A 19,033-nucleotide genomic window follows, 5' to 3' on the forward strand; every position below is an offset into this window, starting at 1 on the left:
CCTAACCTAACAACCTCTCCTACCTTCCCTAACCCTAACTCCCTAAACCCACCCCACTTAACCTCACCTAACCCGCACCTAACCTACCTCCCCTAACTACTCTAACCTAACCCCCCCTACCACCCTCAACCTTAACTCCCTAACACACCCCCTACCCTATCCCACTTAACCCCACACTTCCCACCTTACCACCCCGTCCGTCACTACCGCATACTACTCGCTGTTCCCCATGTCCCCACCCCATCTCGGCGTGTTGGTTGTCACATCCGTCGTCTTCTCGTCGCTGTCTTGTCGATGTTCGATGTTCTTCGGTCTTCGATTCGTCTTCTTCTTCGCCGATTCTCTCTTCTGGGCCGATCTTCTTCGATTCGATGTCTGTCTTCTGTCGGTCGAGTCAGTCTTCTGAGCTAAACCAAACAGATATATGTCAACCATTGAATCCCACATGTAACATTTAGCTGACTTGTTTCTATTTTTTTATCATCTTCTCTTTATTTAGTGTGATCAACATCACTGTAAAAGATGGACAGATATGAAAGTTATGACCCTTTAATGAAAATACATGTTTTGGGCATAAAAGATAGCACCCATTTTATAGAGGGTTTTTGGATACCATCTCATCATGTTTTGTTTCTAAGCAATTCAGATTACTTTACAAAATATTAGAACAATGAAAACACATTTTCTCTTTCTTTATTAAATTGAATAATGTACATAGAAAGCATCATATGAAACAGTCATTTCATAGATGTTTTATGCTGAATGTATTGGTGTTCACAGCACAAATTTGCTTTGTACTATTACAATTGAAGAAATTGGACATGATATGTGACTCTCTTAGATATATTGTATGCTCTGTATATAAGTAAGCATATCCGGATTACACACATAACTGTCGCTGCTATTCTCTAAACCAGTTTGTACATTGCATTGAAGAGAAGCAACGCATAGACATTCTACTAACGTGTTGAACATTAGATCACTGTCGCAGTAGCCTAACCGGTTATGGTTCCATCCCTCCTGCTTTTCAAAGCTTAAGGGCACCACCACCTCCAACTGTCAAGAGCTAATGCTTACCAACATATACAGACAGTCAGAGCTCCATACACACGAGAGTCTTATTACATTCCAAAGTTCGCTCCTTTGGTGGGCTTTGTGGAACTGTTGGTTGGCTAGTGATTTTTCAAGGCTGGGCAAATAAGTCTCTTGTTGGAGAAAACCTTTTATATTACCATTTTTTCCTGAGGAAAATGTGTTTTTCTTAGAAACTATTATTTTTTTAGCTAGGAAACATGTATTTTGGATTGTCACGTCTGATCAGGGGTTGATTTTTATGTGAATGTTAGTGTGAATAAACTGTATAAAAATCTATTTTTGAATTTATTTCTATATATTTGTGCTGTGTTTTGATGTTAGGGACAGAAATTTGTGCTTTTGGTGTCTGTCAGTGGTTTTTGCTTTTTTTTTATTTTAGAACTACCTTTTTGCTACCTTAAGGTTTACTGACGTTCAAAGGCTACTCTCTTCTTCTCAGCGGAGCCTATGGAACAATTACTGGTCTCCTCAGTTCTTCTTTCCCCTGTCTGTAAGAAGGAAGAAGTGGTCAGGGAGTCTTTTAGTGTCCAGTCTGGCTCCAGCTCTGCCTTAGCCATCTATGGGTGACTGGTGTAGCACCTACAGCCACTTGGACCAGGCGATAAACATGTCCTCTTTGGCTGCAGGGGTTGGCCTCTATGGGGAAGTGGAAAACCACTCATTGTTGGTCTTGGGGATTGGGCAGGTAAAAGGTCTACCACATAGCTGGGAAAGGAAGCCTGAACTCTGGGAGAGTTTGCCTGACATAAATTGGTCTTTTTACAGGGAGCCTTCTAGGAAAACAAAAATGAAAAAAAATAGCTTCTCCTATTTCTGTTTCCATGGACAGAGAAGATTTTCTGGGGAACTAATCTCTGCTTTTATTTTTCCCACTTAATCTTCATGGAAAAAAAAAAGAAAAATTATTTATTTCCTTTTAGATTCTGATTTTCAGTCAAAAGAACAGGGATTGGAGAAAGAATGTTGACCTTCCGGATTTTCTTCTCAACCTGAAGACTCAGATTATGGGGAAACTGTTACTTCAAATTTGCCTCCAGAAAGCCTTTCTTTATCTGCAGTTTTCTCTATAATGAAAGGAATTTTTTATTGGGAGCAGTATTGATTTTCTGCAGATGGATATTCCTCAATATATAGCTGTTCTTCCTGTTTTACCTGCTTTAGAGATGTTTTTTTTTTTTCTTTCAGTTTGCGATTTATTGGATAGTCAACCTCGTATCTCTAGGAATTTGGATGAACCTCCGACTCATGGGATCTTCTAAACCTAAAAAAAGACCTTGCAGTGATTATCCTATGCAAATCTTCTTTTAGAAACAAATTCTGATGCTAATTCCATCACATCTGACAAGGATGGGAAAGCTTTTGACAAAATTGTGAAGAAAAAATTTCCTCTGACATATAACATTCAGAATTTTAAACTGCCTGGCCCCCAAGTTAAAGTGTTTACTTTTGTTGTCTGAGAACAAGAAAAGTTTAACTGTTAAACATCCCTCTTCCGAGGTGAAAAATTCTTTGAATGCCTCTATATTCTCTAAAAATGCCTTAAAGTGCTCCTATGACACCTCTGATACTGTCTCCAAGGCTGCTGTTTCTGGGATAAACATGAGAAGTTTTGCTCTGTGCCTTTGTCAAAATCTTCCTGAAGATGTTAAAACTGTAAGTTCAAAATTCCCCCCAGACAGGTAAGTTACATCTGGTTCTTCTGCACTGAAGTGCTTAAGCGGTCTGAGGAAAAAGATTCAACAGGTGGTTCAAATCCTCCAACCTTGCTTTTTAAGACAAATAAAAAATCCTTCCAATTCAAACTGTAAGGTGCCACCAAACAGAATATTAAAAACAATGGCAAAAAGGCTCCAGAAAGAAAAGGAAGGCCTCTAAAAACCAAGGACAGTTCATAATTTCAGAATGACTGTTGGCCTTTTCAGACTCTTCTTCACCATGGCAGTTACTCTCTCTCCCTGTGACTGCACCCTCCCTTGTAGCACTGGATTGTTTTAGACAGATGGGTTCTAAAAGTCTTTCTACACGGGCTCATTTGGCGCTGGAGGTCTCTCTCTCCTTTCCAGAGGATTCTTCCTTGCCTAGTAAGCCAAATACCTCTGTTTCCCCCACTTCTGGTACAAATGTTATCTCAAGAAGTCATAGACATAGTACATGAAGACCAGAAGGGCAAAGGGTTTTACTGAACGATGTTTCCAGTGTTCAAGAAAAAATGAACTCAGAGGTCTCTGCTAGATCTCTTCTTTCTCAATTTTTTTGTCATAGTCTCAAAATTCAAAATGTTAACCCTTCAGACCTGTTACCTATTGTCCTGCCACTAGCTTTTATGCTAAAGCTTGATTTAAAAGATGCCTACCATCGCATACACTTTGGCAAACATTATCAGTCCACTTCTTACTCTTTTGACTGTTTACTGCTCCAATACTATTTACAAAGAGTCTGGCTCCAGTAACTTCTTATTGCAGACTTCAAGGCAATGACATGTTTCCATATGTGTATGATTGTCTTATATTGTCAGACTCTTTTCCATGTTGCCATTCCTTCCCACAAAATTGCTTTCCTGTGATGCTTGTTTAGATTCTGCCTTTGGAAGAGCTTTTCTCCCAGCAGATAAAGTAGAGATGTTCTAAAAATTATTTCTAATTGGAGGATGTGCACATCACTAGGGGAATTGATGACAGTGTCCAGCTTGCAGTCTTCTGCACACTTGGTCAGCCATAGTACACTGGTTTTGGCCTGTACCTTAGAAAAGTATATCCCAAACAAAAGAGAGCCCAAGACCAATCCCTGGGATACACCACTTGTTATGGGCCTATTGCTTGAGGTGGCTTCCCATATTTTGACTAGGTGGGTTCTATCAGTGAGCCAGTTTGCTGCCCATCTGGTAATATATGGATTGATGCCAAGTTGAGAGAGTTTATCTATTATACCCGAGTGGGGAATAGTATCGAAGGCTTTGGCCAGGTCAAGGTAGGCGGTGTGCACCATCTTCCCCTCATTCATGGCTTTGGTGACGGTCTCAAAGAAGTAGTCCAAATTTAACAGGCATGATCTCCCCTTGAGGAAACCAAACTGTGTGGGATTGAGTGTTTGGAGGTTGCCAATGTTCTTAATGAGGTTCAGGATAATCCATTCCATGGCCTTGCAGATCAGGCTAGTTAGGCTGATGGGTCTATAATTTCCTGGATCGGTGGCTGCTCCACCTTTGTGTAAAGGGATGAGAGTGGCTGTCCTCCACTCAGCTGGAATGAAGCTAGTACTGAGGTTTTGGTTGAATAGGGTGCCTAATGATGCTGCAATTCCTACCTGGGTTCATGTAGTATGCAGCCTGGGATGTTATCGGGTCCCATGGAGGCTGTATTTTTTGCTTTTGAGAGGGCAGTGATGACTTGCTCCCTAGAGATAAGGGGAGGGGGACAAGTGCTGGGGATGTCCAGATTTACTGATGGGGGGACAGAGGGGTGAAGTTTTCAATGAACCTGTCTGCCAGCAGGTTGGCTATATACACATTATATATACATTTGTGTGTGTGGTGTCCTTGACCACCATTTCTGAGCAGATCTGAGTGCTTCATTTGAGATTGCAGACATATGTGAAGAAGGCCTTATGATTGTCTTTAGTAGATGTGGCCAGTTTAGACTCAAATTTTGCTTTGGAGGATTTCACTAGTGCTCTTATTTGCTTGTTCAGGCTAAGGAGAGATTGCTTCCAATTAGGCATCTGCTCCTTCTTGGTCCTGGACAGCATTTTTTTCCTTTTATTATAAGGTTTATTTATTGTAGATGTCCACCAGACAGGTTTACTCTTCCTTGACAAGGATGATTTTGTCCTGTCTGGTATTCCTGATTCCATGCAGCTATATAAGTGCTTGTTGTAGGTTTGGGCATATGTGCCAGTTCCTATGGAGGGGGAGGGGGCTGTGAAGCTGTTAATATGTTTCCACAGGAGGTTGTAATCAGCTTTGGAGAAGTTTTTTTTTGTTTGATCCTAGCTGGGGGGGGGGGGTTGGGGGAGATGGTGACTTTGCAAATGACCGCTTTGTGGTCAAATCTTACCAGGGAGGATGAGTTTGTGAGAATGCTGCAATGGTTACTCATGTTGGTTAATCCCAAGTCCAAGATGTTATCATATCTTGTGGGGGCGTCGACCAGCTGGCCCAAGGCATTTGCAATGACACAATCAAGGAATCTCTGGGCATTTGTGTTTTGGCACGAGTAGTTCTTCCAATCTATGGTTAGATAGTTAAAGTTGCCCAGGATCAGGGTAAAGGATTGAATCTTGATAAATTCAAAGAGGTGCAGATAGGTGGAGTGGGTAACCTGAGTCAAAGTTGGGGGCCTGTAGCTAGCTATGATTTAAATAGGGATCTTGTCAACAGTTAACTGCACCTGGAGTATCTCCTGTGTATCATACTGTTTGCCCTTGTATACCCCCTTTCTTCCCATCCTCAAGTCAAACAGTTTTTGAAAGGGGTTTTATGTATCTGTCCACGTAGAAAATGGATGGCTCCTCCTTTGGATCTTAAGTTTGTGCTTGAAAAGCTTATTCTTTTTCCATTTAAACCAACCCATCAAGTCGATTTGAGGTTCATAATACTGAAAATAGTTTCACTCATTGTTCTGACTTCTGCTTGGAGAGTATCTGGGTTACAAGCTCTTATGATGACTCAACCCTACCTCACATTCCACAGGTTTAGGGTTTCTTTAAGAAATAAACCACCCTTTATGTATAAAGTCCTCTCACAATGTACATTAGCTATTCCATTAATCTCCTTGCTTTTTTTCTGAACCCTAAAATGAAGGAGAAAGAATAGTTCATACTCCAGTTGTGCACAAGCAGGGCAGATACTATTTTGACAAAACTCAACCCTTCAAGAAAACTGATCATAGATGCATACGTTCACAGGTTCATAGGTTCATATGTATGTACTTGGCTAAAGACCACTAAGGCCTTTTTCAGCCTAGCCAGGCTTGATAAGTGTAAGTAGGAGCTTGGAAGATGAACCATTTATAGGCTGCCTGAGTCCATTAGAGACATAGATGCCAAACCAGGGATGAACGTCCTGTTCCCCATCCCATTGTCCAAGTTACATTGAATTGGGTTTGGGAGAACTCTGCTTCACATGGATGGGAAACCTGTTCCAGAGATGGGATAGTCTCTGGGATACATACCTGTCTCTCTAACAGGTCCTATTTATATCACAGGCAAAGTATAAGTCTTTAGAATGGGTAATTCTGGTGCTTTTGTTTTGTGGTTGTACAGGAAGTCCATCAGGGTGGGGTCTGACAATGCTCTGCATGCTATTCATAGATCTCCATTCAACATCCTGTAAGAGACAGAATAAAGGGATAGGGTTTTGAGGCAGTCTGCATAAGACATGTTACTTATGCCCTGTATTTTTAGTGAGAAACTTCTGTGGATGTTCCAGTTGCTGGATGTGCCTGGTTAGGTACATGCCAACAGGAGCACTGTACTCATGATAGGTCTGATGAAGGCTGAATGCAATAGAACATTGACCTCCTTTGACCTAGATGCCATACCTTTGTTTATAACTTGTGCAACATAGAATGATTTCCTCACTACTGTAGACACATGGTGGTCAAAGACTAGATTACTGTTTATGTGGGTGCCCCCAGGTCCCTGACAACTGTGTCGATTCAAAGGGGTATGTTGTCAATATGATAATTACCAGATGGATACATTCCCAAGAGATACTGTTATGAATTTCTTGGCATTTAATTTTAGACCAGTGCTGTGATATATGTTATTTTTCTATGTCAGCCCTTCCTAGAGAACATTAGTGTCAGTGGGGGATTTTATGACTGCTCCTAAATTGCAATCATCTGCAGATTTGGTCTGCCAGAGACCCTTAACATTGGCCTTGATTTTGGAAAACTAAACATCAAAAATAAATGGTCCCATTATTGATCCATGAGGGACTTTGCTTGTGACTGGCTTCTTTGCAGAGGTGGACTCCTGAATTCTAACTTCCTGGGTCCTGTCTGTGAGCTAGCTGGCTATCCACTGAGTGACATAAGGGTTTATTCCTAACCTCATGAGTTTGTCAACAATGCCCAAATGGGGTTTTGTGTCAAATGCCTTGGCCAGGTCAAGATAGGCAGTGTGAACTATTTTTCCCTCATCCATTGCTTTGGTGACCTTCTCAAAGAAGTCCACCAGGTTCAGTTGCCATGACCCGCCCTTGATGAAACCAAACTGGGTTGGATCCAGTGTCTGGAGATTTCCTGTGTCGTTACTCATCACGTCCATGATAATTATTTTCATGTCTTTGTATATAAGACTAATGAGACTTATGGGTCTGAAGTTTGCAGAGTCTGTAGAAGGCCCATCTTTGTGCGGAGGGACGACTGTTGCTGTTTCCATTCATGAAGCTTGTTTGGTGGCTATGGTTACACAGTGATTATAGACTGCCTGATAGGTCATGGTTCATGGCTATTTAGAAGGCATCATGAGCTATTGTCTGGGCTAATCAATGCATTGTTCTTGGCCTTAGCGAGAGCATTGAAGACCTGTTCCCTAGTGACAGTAGGAGAAATGATATTTGATGGTATTTCCTGAGAGGAGGTTGAGGGAGAGAGAGTTAGAACTGAAATTTTTCTGCCAGTAAGATTCCTATATCTTCTGGCTCAGTACAGGTGGCTCCATTAATAGTGAGCTCTGCACACAATTGTGCATTGCCCTTGAGGCTGTAGACATAGTTTATGAATGTCTCAAGGTTGTCCTTGGCCTAGGAGGCCAGATTTACCTCATATTTGGCTTTCGTAGAATTTATTTTTCTTCTGAGGTGTTTGTTTAGTTTGATGAGAGTGCTTTTATCCTGCTTGGTGCTGCACCTCCTAATTTTTGCCATGATTTTCTTCCTTCTGTTATACAGCCTATTGGTATTGTGATTCCACCAGGGTGACTTGTTTTTTGGGTTAGTTATGTACTTCTTCTTGGTGGGTGCAGCTGCATCTATGCAGCTATTAACATGCTTGTACAGGATTTCTGTGAAGAGTTCCATGTAGATAGCATTGTTCTCAGGGTTTATGGGGGCTTGAAATTTTGCCAAGTTATCACTTAGTAGTAGGAAGTTAGCCTTAGAGTGGTTCCAGAATATTTCAGGGTTAGCTGGGGTTCCACGTTTTACTTTTACTTCAAAGGAAATTATTTTGTTGTCCGACCTTATCACTGAGGACATTGCACTAGAGGTGTGTGCAGCTCTGTCCCTTATTAGTGAGTACCAAATCCAGTATATTTGTGCCATTGTTCAGCGTATTGACAATCTGGTCCAGGGAGTTTGTGTTTACAAAATCTAGGGGGGGGGGGTAATTAAAGTCACCCATAAATATGGTATTGGGTTGGATGGTGAGTGTTTACAAAAAGTTTAAATACATGGTATGAGTTTCCTGGGTCATAGAATGGGATCTATAGCTTGCAAGGAAGTAGTACTGGATTTTGCCCATAGTGATTTAAACATCGAGAAGCTCAAATGCACCATCCTGTTTGACCAGCCTTGATGTATATTTATTTATTTATCAGCTGCTTTTATCCTATGATGGGAGTAGAAAAGGATAACTAATTACACAACAGACAATTTTCCTATGGTTGCCTCACACTATTCCTTTCTGCTATGCTCACCATAACAAACAATGTCCAGGCAGGTTTAGGATCCAGTCTACCAGTATTTTTTGGCTTTCTGGAAACAGGTAGACTCTAGAAATTTTCTGAGACAACCAGCTTGGTCCTCCATACATATATTTACAAAACACTACAAACTGAATTCCTTTTCCAGATTCAGAACAGGCTTTGACAAGACCATTCTCCAGAGGCTACTGGATTCTTAATTTTTTTAACTCCTCTCTCTTTGTTCTCTAAACTATGGTATTTTACCAAAATAGTTTAGGCTGCTGCAACAGTGATCTAATGTTCAACATAGTACAGGTGTGTAACTCACCATAACAGCAGATGTTCCAATAGATCCCTGTTACAGCAGCCATCCCCTCCTTCCTGTCTCCCTTATTTTGATGTTTTTTGCATCATCAAGACATATACATAAACCCACATTCTCACATGTACAAACACATACAGACGCAATCCTTGGATTATTGCCTTCCTTCCTTTTGGGGCAAGAAAGCTCTGAAGTGCTTGGCACTCTCACTGTCTTTATATGGGGCTGCTCAAACTCCTGACAGTTAGAGCTCATGGAGAGTGGACTGAAGCTTTAAAATACTGGAGAGATGGTGAGGGATGGGACCCTAATAGCTCAAGCTACTGCATCAATGATTTATTGCCTACTGTTATGGCATGTTTACTTACACAAATGTACTTTCTTGTCATTTCTCCTTACAATCATATTATTTATTAATTTACCCAATAGTTAGTTTAATGTCTGGATAGGAATAATCTTGATATTCTTTTAATAATGCATATGTTTCTTTTTGCCCTAAGTTTTAGGAAGAGGATGGTGTCAGTCAGCAGGCAACTGGTAGTGAACAGAAAGGATGTACAGGAGACAGAGAATAAAAATAACAACGTGTATCCACTAGATGGCAGCAGTCAACTTATGACTATAAAATATAATCGCTTGAACAGCTAGCGTTTGTTGCCAAGTACTCAGTAGCTAAGATAATTATTTACAATGCATGCATGAACTAGAAAATAAACAGAGACCCTAATACTAATATGGTGGAAGACAAACCTTCCAAAATATGTAAGACCAATAGAAATATTAAAAAGGGGTTAACAAAGTACTTTGTTAACATGGAACATGCCATATCATACCTCTCAACTGTCCAGATTTTTGCTTCATATTTTTGGCCTGTTCCTCATAAATACTGTATTTTTCTGGTTAATCTTTGAGGATTGAAGTCAATAAATAATGACAAACATTTAACTTTGACACTTCTTATGCTTTAGAAAATGTATGCTAATGCAAAGCCTCTTATTGTGAACTTTTTCTATGAACAATATTTAAAATTTGTCCCTGACTTTGGACCTTTGTCTCCCCCACCCCATTCTTTTCGGCTTCATCAGATTTCTTGCACATAGAGGTTGAGAGATATGGCCATATTTGTAAACTGATTTTGTATATTAACAAACTGCTTTCCCCTTTACAGTGACAGCATTTCATGCTATACATTTTATTGACTGTAACTGTGGAATATTGCTTCCTTAGTATAGTTGTTACTTACACTCTAACATAGCACATCAAAGTTTAAAACTAAAATTAGAGCTAAACAAGAATAAAAACTCTTAATATTCATAATAATTTAGAAAACAGCCTTCATAAATATTAAAATATGATTGGTCAAACCTCAGCAACAACAGTAGTTTAAATTTGCATGAAGAGAAGAACAGGCAAGAACAGACAACACAGACCCCCATATAGAGAGATCTTGCTAATGTAAATCATCTTACCAGCTCTGTAATCCTCTTGTTTTTTAAATTTGTGTGTGCATATATTGTGTGTGTGTGTGTGTGTGTGTGTGTGTGTGTGTGTGTGTGTGTGTGTGTGTGTGTGTGTGTGTGTGTGTGTGTTTGTGTTCGTGGGATCCTGCCCAAGGGCTCTACTGCTTGCACCATGTTGGCCTGTTCATTCCCCTGAGAGAGAGATCCAGGAATCACTTTAACTGAGAATATGATCTAACCAAGGTATACGGGTAGGGATGTCCAGCAGAAGGCATTAGTAGCCAGTACTGACCATGCCACTATGTAGATTTACCTCTGGGGAAGAGTATGAATGCCAAGACAATTAGATGGGATTTTAGGAAATTGGATTGTGCTGATCTGAAGGAGAAGGTCATGACTTGAGTTTAGAGAGTGGCAGGGAATTAGTTATGTGATTGTGAACACAACAGGCGTTAGTGGACCAGATGAGACACTGGCATTTTTCAGGCCCAGCACACTGTTGATGGTCACAAGTTCAAGTTGTGCTCTCTGAGCAGCTCTTTTTTACAATCAGCTTACCAGCTCAGAGATTATTCAGGTATAAAGAAGTGGGAACATTTATTGTTATTGCTATGATCATGATTATGATGATTATAATTATAATTCTAGGAATCACTTTCCTTTTTTTCATGTTTGCAGTCTTAGATAAGAGTGGGCCAGTGCGTTCCCCTTGTTGGGGGGGCCAGGTAGCTTGCTGCCTTAAAAATGCCTATTGTCACATTTTACATTTTGCTTCCTTCTGTTGATCTGCACAGTCATAGTGGGTAGCAGTGGTTTATGTTGCCATTTTCAGTAATTAGCTCACCCGAACTTTGCCCACTGTGGTCTCCTGATAGTTACTTTGTGATCTTTTTGGCTCCTGACAACATAGCCTGTAATCACTTTTCCTAGATCCAAGTGATCTAGCTGTACGAATGGATCAAGATGGAATACCCAGGACAGTGGAAGAGTATTTTGACGGTGATGAAAAGGCGATAAGGTTGATGTGATTACAGAGGAATCTGAGGCTTGCAATTAGGGTCAAAGATGTGGTATACAAGAGGAGAAATGGGAAACTGGATGAGTACATGGAGGCAAGCAGAAGGGTCACAAATGAATCAATGATAATAGATGTACAAGTCATACTGCAGTTTTTCAAAAGGATCACAAAAGAGAAGAAAAGACATATAGGTTCATAGGTTCATAGGTGTATACTAGGTTAATGGCTCTGGAGCCTTTACAAGCCTAGCCCATAGGATTACCCTGGCATTGTGCCACCCAACCTTAGTTCAGCAGCAGAAAAGAGTGAGTGACAGATGGATTTTGCAAAGTTCAGCAAGGATGGCAGGGAGTTTATGGAAAACAAGGAAAGCACCAACGGAGTACTTCACTTCAGTCTCTAGAAAGGAAAGGGAATGGAGGGTGTCACAAAGGTGTCAAAGAGGGAACTGGCTGCTGTAAGGGAGAAGGCACAAGAATGTAGCAGTGCAGTAGTGCAGTGGGTAAAGTTGTCGCTTCATAGCAAGAGGTTCTCTGGTTCAATTTTTGCCTGGGGTGCCTTCTGTGTGGAGTCTGCATGTCCTTCCTGCTTTTGTGTAGGTTTCCTTCCACATTCCAAAAACATGTGTCTGGAGTGTTTCTCTCTAGTTGTACTTTCCTGGTCAACAAATGTTAATAAATTCCCTCCTAGGATCCTTGTAGATACAGTTTGAAAACAGATTTTCTGACTTACATTTTCATTTCATGACTACATTTATACACTTTACTGACAGTGAAGTGGTTGAAGCTTCATCCAGATTAAATGGCTAAATCAAAAAGGCTAAAGTTTAAAATGGGTGAAAAAAACAAAAACCCCAGAACTTAGTATATGTGTGCATGTCTGTATATATGTACCCAAATTGTAAATACAGACATACATATATATATATATATATATATATATATATATATATATATATATATATAAAAATAAATAATTGAGGGGCACACACACACACACACACACACACACACACACACACACACACACACACACACACACACACACACACACAGACACACACACACACACACACGCACGCACACACACACACACACACACACACACACACACACACACACACACACACACACACACACACACACACACACACACCAGCTAAAATTATGGTTGCACTAGCAATGAGAAAAGCTGAAAAACTTTAAATTACTGCTACTGCACAAATAGAAACGCATACTAGCTGTGACTTCCAATGGAAAAAATAATTGGTAAGTTTCAAATTTGGGGACTACAAATCATGAACTATAAATGTGTTCAGTATACACTTGGCCAAGTGTAGGAAAACTTTGGAGGGAGGGATGGATAGGTAAAGTGGATGGACAGACCAAGTGGATGGATGGAGGGGGGATATACTATGTTAAATGCATTAAATTCATAAAAAATACAGCATGTCTAGGGATAGATTTGTGGAAACCGTTCCAGTTGTCTTCTTTTTGAAGGAAAAAAAACTTTGCTGCTTTGCTTAATTTGGAGTGGAAGTTTGTTCTAGGGAAGGGGTTAGCACTGAGTGACAAATCTGTCTCCACCATATTTTGTTTATTTGCTGAAGCAATTTTGATTCCCTTGTTCTAGTGTTGGTGGGGCTGTTTGAATTGTGGAGACATAACAGGTTGTGGACTACTGGATACCTAATAGCCTGAAAGGTTAGATGCAGATTGCCCCTAAGGAGTGGACACTAAATGAAGAGACAATGATTCCAGCCTCTCTTGGTAGCTGTTGTTTTTTAAATCTGTGATCTTTTAGTTAGGACCATCTGGAGTATTTCCAGTAGATTGATATGCCTACTAAGATACATCCCAAAAGCAGCATTGTATTTGGTAATCTGTCTAATCAATATGGAATACAGAGGAATAAAATCTTCCTTTGTTCTAAATGAAATACCTTTTGCAATTAGCTACAGCAGGTAAAAAGATTTCCTAACCAATGTCCAACACGATAGTGAAATGCAAGGGAATTATCTACTCATATTCCAAGGTTTCTCACCACACTTTCATTTTGAAGTGGGGTATTGCCTATACTATAAGACTGTTAAAGGGATTGCTTACCAAATGTGATGATATTGCACTTATGAGATTAGCGATGGTTAAGTGTTCTTATTCTTTTATCAAGCACATGTATGTGATATAAAAATCTGGGCCTGGAAAACATACCACACACAATTTACAGTTACACAATATTACTTCAAGTAACACATTTCAGCTGTTGCTGATTTTGTAGAACATTACATATTTTGCCTGATATACTTTTTCTCCTTTACCTAATTTAAAATTTGATTTTCTGGTAAATCACTGAGGATTATATGAGTAAAAAGAGCCAGATATTAGGGTATTATATTGTCTATTGTTCAAAAAAACTTGCTCTGTAAAAACTTTTTTAAGTGAATTAGAGCAACAAGGCTGCGGTGGTGCAGTGGTTAGTGTTGTTGCCTCACAGCAAGAGGTTCTCTGGTTCAGTTCTCTGCTGGAGTGCCTTCTGTGTGGAGTCTGCATGTCCTCCCTGTGGTCAAGTGAATTTAAAGACATGTAGGTAGTTATGTGGGTGTGCCTTCGTTGAAGGTTGGGTGCTGGGCTGGCAACTTGACACAATAAAAATTCACTGCCAATCATTAGTGGACTGGAGTTCTGCTGTGGTGACCCCTAACCGGGAAAAGCCAAAAGATAGTTTAGAGTAGTATTTAAAAGTTGTCCCTTACTTGAGGCCTTTAATTTCTTGTTATTTTTCTGGCTTTGTCCCTGATTTTTGAGCAAAAGAAGTTGACAGCTATGTTTCAACTATTTGAGGCCAGGACTAGAACACAGGACTTAGCAGCATTAACATTAAGTCAGAAGTATTGGAGACAGTAACTTTGCAAAGCTGGAATGATTTAATTCTAACTTTTGGTATTTGCTGAAATAAGTAGAACAATAAAGAGAAAGTCTGATATTTGCTGACTAAATTGAGTGACTAAGAAGTTGAATAGTGCCTACCCCCTTTCAATCTGTCTTGCTATTTTAAAATTAGTGGCTCTCCAAGTAGATAACTAAAGCTTAGTTACCCCCTCTTTCACATTTAACTGCTTAGTGAACACGGTAGCTCTTAGGATATTAACCCATTTTTCCATCTTACCTTTAAAATCTGCAACATCTACTCCAAGGACACCAATTATTGGAGAGCCCACATTGTGCCTCTTAGTAGTTATCTTGGGATTAGTACTTCTGGTAACAAAAGGAACATAAGATGCAAGGGTCTGTAGGCTTGTTGTAGCCTTTTTCTGATAGATGCTTTGAATAGCAATCAGACCAATCAGGAACTGATAAGCCTGCTGATAAGGTATAAGGTTCACAAGTTAAATATCTGTAAGAAACATTAAATTTAAGGGATAGATCGGGAAAATATTTAGGGGAGCAGTGTATTCTGAGGAAGGACATATAAATGGACATATATCCATTCGGACTATCCCGGTCAACAAATGTAAAATAAATAAAATAAAAATAAATAAATAAATATGTTCCCCATTTTAAGAAAGTTTCCTATACAGCAAAGTTGCTTTTACCATATGAATCAGTCATTTGACCCCAGACCTTTTGAAAAGGATTTTTTTTTCAGTTAGACTCTTATACCAAATTATTAATAGTATTATCTCCTCCATGACAACCTATAAGATCTGTAAGTGCTTGCAGAATGCAATGCTCCCACTAAACCTCCAACTATTTATCTATGTAATCTGTAAAAATGATGTAATGTGAGAAAGAAGAGAGAGAGAGAGAGAGAGAGAGAGCATAAGGGGAACTAGATTTGAATATGTGTGTTTATTCCTTTTGAAACTGTAATTTACCACAAAAGGTCAAGTAGAGCAAGTAATTACTAACTGGTTTGACTGGATAGTAACACTACGATTAACTAAGCTACTCAAGGCAAAGAAGTATAAATGGATGTAAACTGGCAATAGCAGGAAAAGATACTTTAAAAACAATCTTTGCTTATTTTGGAATATATTTCCATTGCTAAAGGTAAGTCACCTAAAATTAAACTGAAACCAAACTTTCTTTGACTTTGAGTAAACTGGATGCCAAAATTTTTAAGCAATAAGACACAAAAGGTCATGTGTTATTGTGCAATGACATACCCTGGAGTAGGTCAAATCACTAGGTGGAAATGTGTTTGATCTCCCAGACGTGATGTTGTTATGCAAGAACAGTGTGTCCTGGAGTACATTATTACTTCTGTTCCTTAATGACTAATAAAAATAATAATAATAATATGACATTTTAACTAAGGTTCGTTAAGATATAGTAATGTTATAAACTTTACTGGAAAAGCTCACCCAAACTCTGCCACAACTCGCTGTAAGAGAAAGGTTATTTTGCTTTTGCTTTCTTGTATTTTCGTTTACTTTATTGCTTTCTTTTATTTTGTATATTGTGATTTATTTTCTTTACACCATGTTTTACTTTTAATTGCATATTTAAACTAGGAAAGAGACCATAGCTGTGACTCTTGTGAGTCACACAGAAATTAAGTTTTCCCCACCTTCCCACCACAGCACTGTTGTGTATCTTGCTATTTTAAAATTAGTGGCTCTCCACCTACATAACTAAAACTCTTTTACATCTAACTGCTTAGTGAACACTGTAATTCTTAGGATATTAACCCATTTTTCCATCTTACCTTTAAAATCTGCAACATCTACTCCGGGAGCACCAATTATTGGAGAACCCACACTGTGACTCTTATTAGTCATCTTGGGATTAGTATTTCTGGTGACAGAAAGAACATAGGGACATTATTTCCTGGAGACTGCTTATCACTGGAAAGCCTAATAATTGATTCATAGGTGCCAGCCTGGAATTTGTACTTATATTTTGCTCCTGGTGAGAGAAGGAGCAGAGTGCATTGATTCATGACTGTTTTTAGTTAGGCAGTGATTGCCTGTGCTTAATGTTCATGACTGGTCTGATTGCTATTCAAAGCATCTACCAGGAAAAGGCTACAACAAGCCTACAGACCCTTACATCATCTGGGGCAAGACTGTGGATCATCAAACAGGCTGTGGTCTGCTTACAATCTTGGGACTGGTGCTAATGTTTTGAATCTGGTGAGAGAAGAAGCAAAGTGGCATTGTATCCCAGCAAAGTGAAGCTTTGGTGAGACCAGCACTAGTAGTAGCCAGGCAGTAGCCAATCAGGCAAATCCCCTCTTCATTATTCTTGACAAACTAATTCTTTGTTTTCAGTAAGAACTGCTTGATTTGTTTCTAACTTCAGAATATCTGCCTAAATACTTCATCCATAAATCATCGGGGTCTACTTATTAGTTTCCTCTCAAGTGTTTGGCAGTGCTCTGTATAGACACAGATGCCTTGAGTGACATTTTTTCTGTAAAAGCATGACTGAAATTTCACCAATACCTAGTTGCACACATGACACCTAGTTTTCAGTGTCAAGCACTGTCCACAGAGTTGCAAACCAGATACTTTTGACATTGCTTTACATTCTCACTCCAACTGTCTAATCAATAAAAATGTTTGTTGCCATGGATATGGACTTTCCAACTATCTCCATTACAAGGTAGGTGAATTTGGGCATCCTGAGGTAATGTACCTTCCTAAACTCCAAAGACCTCCTAGACAAAGTGCACATAACAAATGTGCTTGGCAGCCCAGAATGCTCTTTCAAAACAACACCCACATCAACACATACAGCCACATCTCATGGAGTCTCTACGTCTAAGCCCTTAAGGAAAGCCACCACACAATCCCACATTCTTGTCATTGGAGACTCCATTGTGAGACACACTGATGTCCCTCACACCAGGCTGAGTAAGGAGCAAGTAGCGGTCAGTTACTTATCAGGAGTTAGGATCCGTCACATTAAGCACACACTCAAGACACTGTAACACAAGTACTCGTTTGACTCAGTCACAGTCTGTGTTAGTGATTATGACCTGAGACGTACCTCCCTAGACTGTATGAAGAAAGACATCATGGAGCTCTCAGAATATGTGGCTCAGGCTGGTATGAGCCTAGCATTGAGCAGCATTTTACCTTCTCGAAGGATGATGCCACAATACGAACAAAAGATGACTGACTTTAATAATTGTCTTAGTTTGTAGCGTCATTCTAAGAGGGTGCAATATTTGTCAGAATGGAAGGAGATGATCAACAGACCACGCTGCTTTGCCAGGGATGGTCTGCAACTCTCCCCTGTAGGCTTTCAAATATTTGCTAAAAGATTTCCTTCATCCATAGTACCCTTTTTAAGCAATGCCAAACTGAAAATACTTCTGACATAGCAAATCAAAACCAAGAAAATCTAAAGGTGTTACCGCTCAATGCTGGGAGTCTAAACAAAAAAACAACTCTCCCTAGAAGCTCTCTTTACCCTGGAGAATGCTGACATCTGTGTGGTCACTTAGTCACATGATTTAAAACTGCGAAGAGCACACCGACAGTGCAAGGTTATAATGCCTTCCACACATTTAGCGCAGCTACTACCAGACAGGGACTAAAGGTGGGAATGTCTCAATTTACATAAAAAATAAATATACCTCCAACATGACAATACACTTGAGCTTCTTCATGTTGAAATCACCATAGGCAAAATACACTTCCTTGCAAGCTATAAATCCCCTTCTATGACCCAGGATCCCATACCATGTATTTATTGGAAACACTCACCATCCAACCCAATACCATATTCATAGGCAATTTTAATTACCTCACTATTAACAGGGAATCCTATACAACACCAAATTTACAGGCACAGAGATTCCTGGATTTTATAAACACAAGCTCCCTGGACCAAATAGTTAGTACACCGACCAGGGGTGCAACCATACTGCATCTGGTCCTCACTAATATGGGAGAGTGCTGCACACCCCTTAGTGTAATGTCTTCCTTGGTAAGAGGCAGCTGTACCCACCAAGAAGAAGTACAGAACTAACTCAAAAAACAAGCCACCCTGGTGGAATCACAAAATCAATAGCCTGTATAAGAAAAGGAAGAAAACCATGGCAAAAATTAGGAGGCGCAGCATCAAGCAGGATAAAAACACTCTCAACAAACTAAACGCATAACGCAGAAGACAAATAAAGTTTATCAAAGCTAAATTTGAGGTAAATTTGGCCTCCCAGGCCAAGGACAACCACACGGCATTTTTTAACAATGTCTTCAACCTCAAAGGCAATGCACAAGTGTGTGCAAAACTTATTGTAAATGGAGCCACCGATACTGAGCCAGAAGATATAGTAAACCTACTGGCCAACAAATTCAGCTCAAACATTGCCCATCACTCCTCCTCAACCTCCCCTCAGGAAGTGCCATCAAATATACCTCCCCCTGCTATCATTAGGGAACAGGTCCTTCATGCTATCTCTAAGGCCAAGAACACTGCATCAATGGGACCAGACAATATCCCAGGATGCCATCTAAATAGCATGAAACATGACTTATCAGGCCATCTGGAATTGTTCTTT

This window comes from Protopterus annectens, chromosome 4.part1, assembly GCF_019279795.1.
Source record: "Protopterus annectens isolate FY-2018-M chromosome 4.part1, PAN1.0, whole genome shotgun sequence".
Lineage (NCBI taxonomy): Eukaryota > Metazoa > Chordata > Ceratodontiformes > Protopteridae > Protopterus > Protopterus annectens.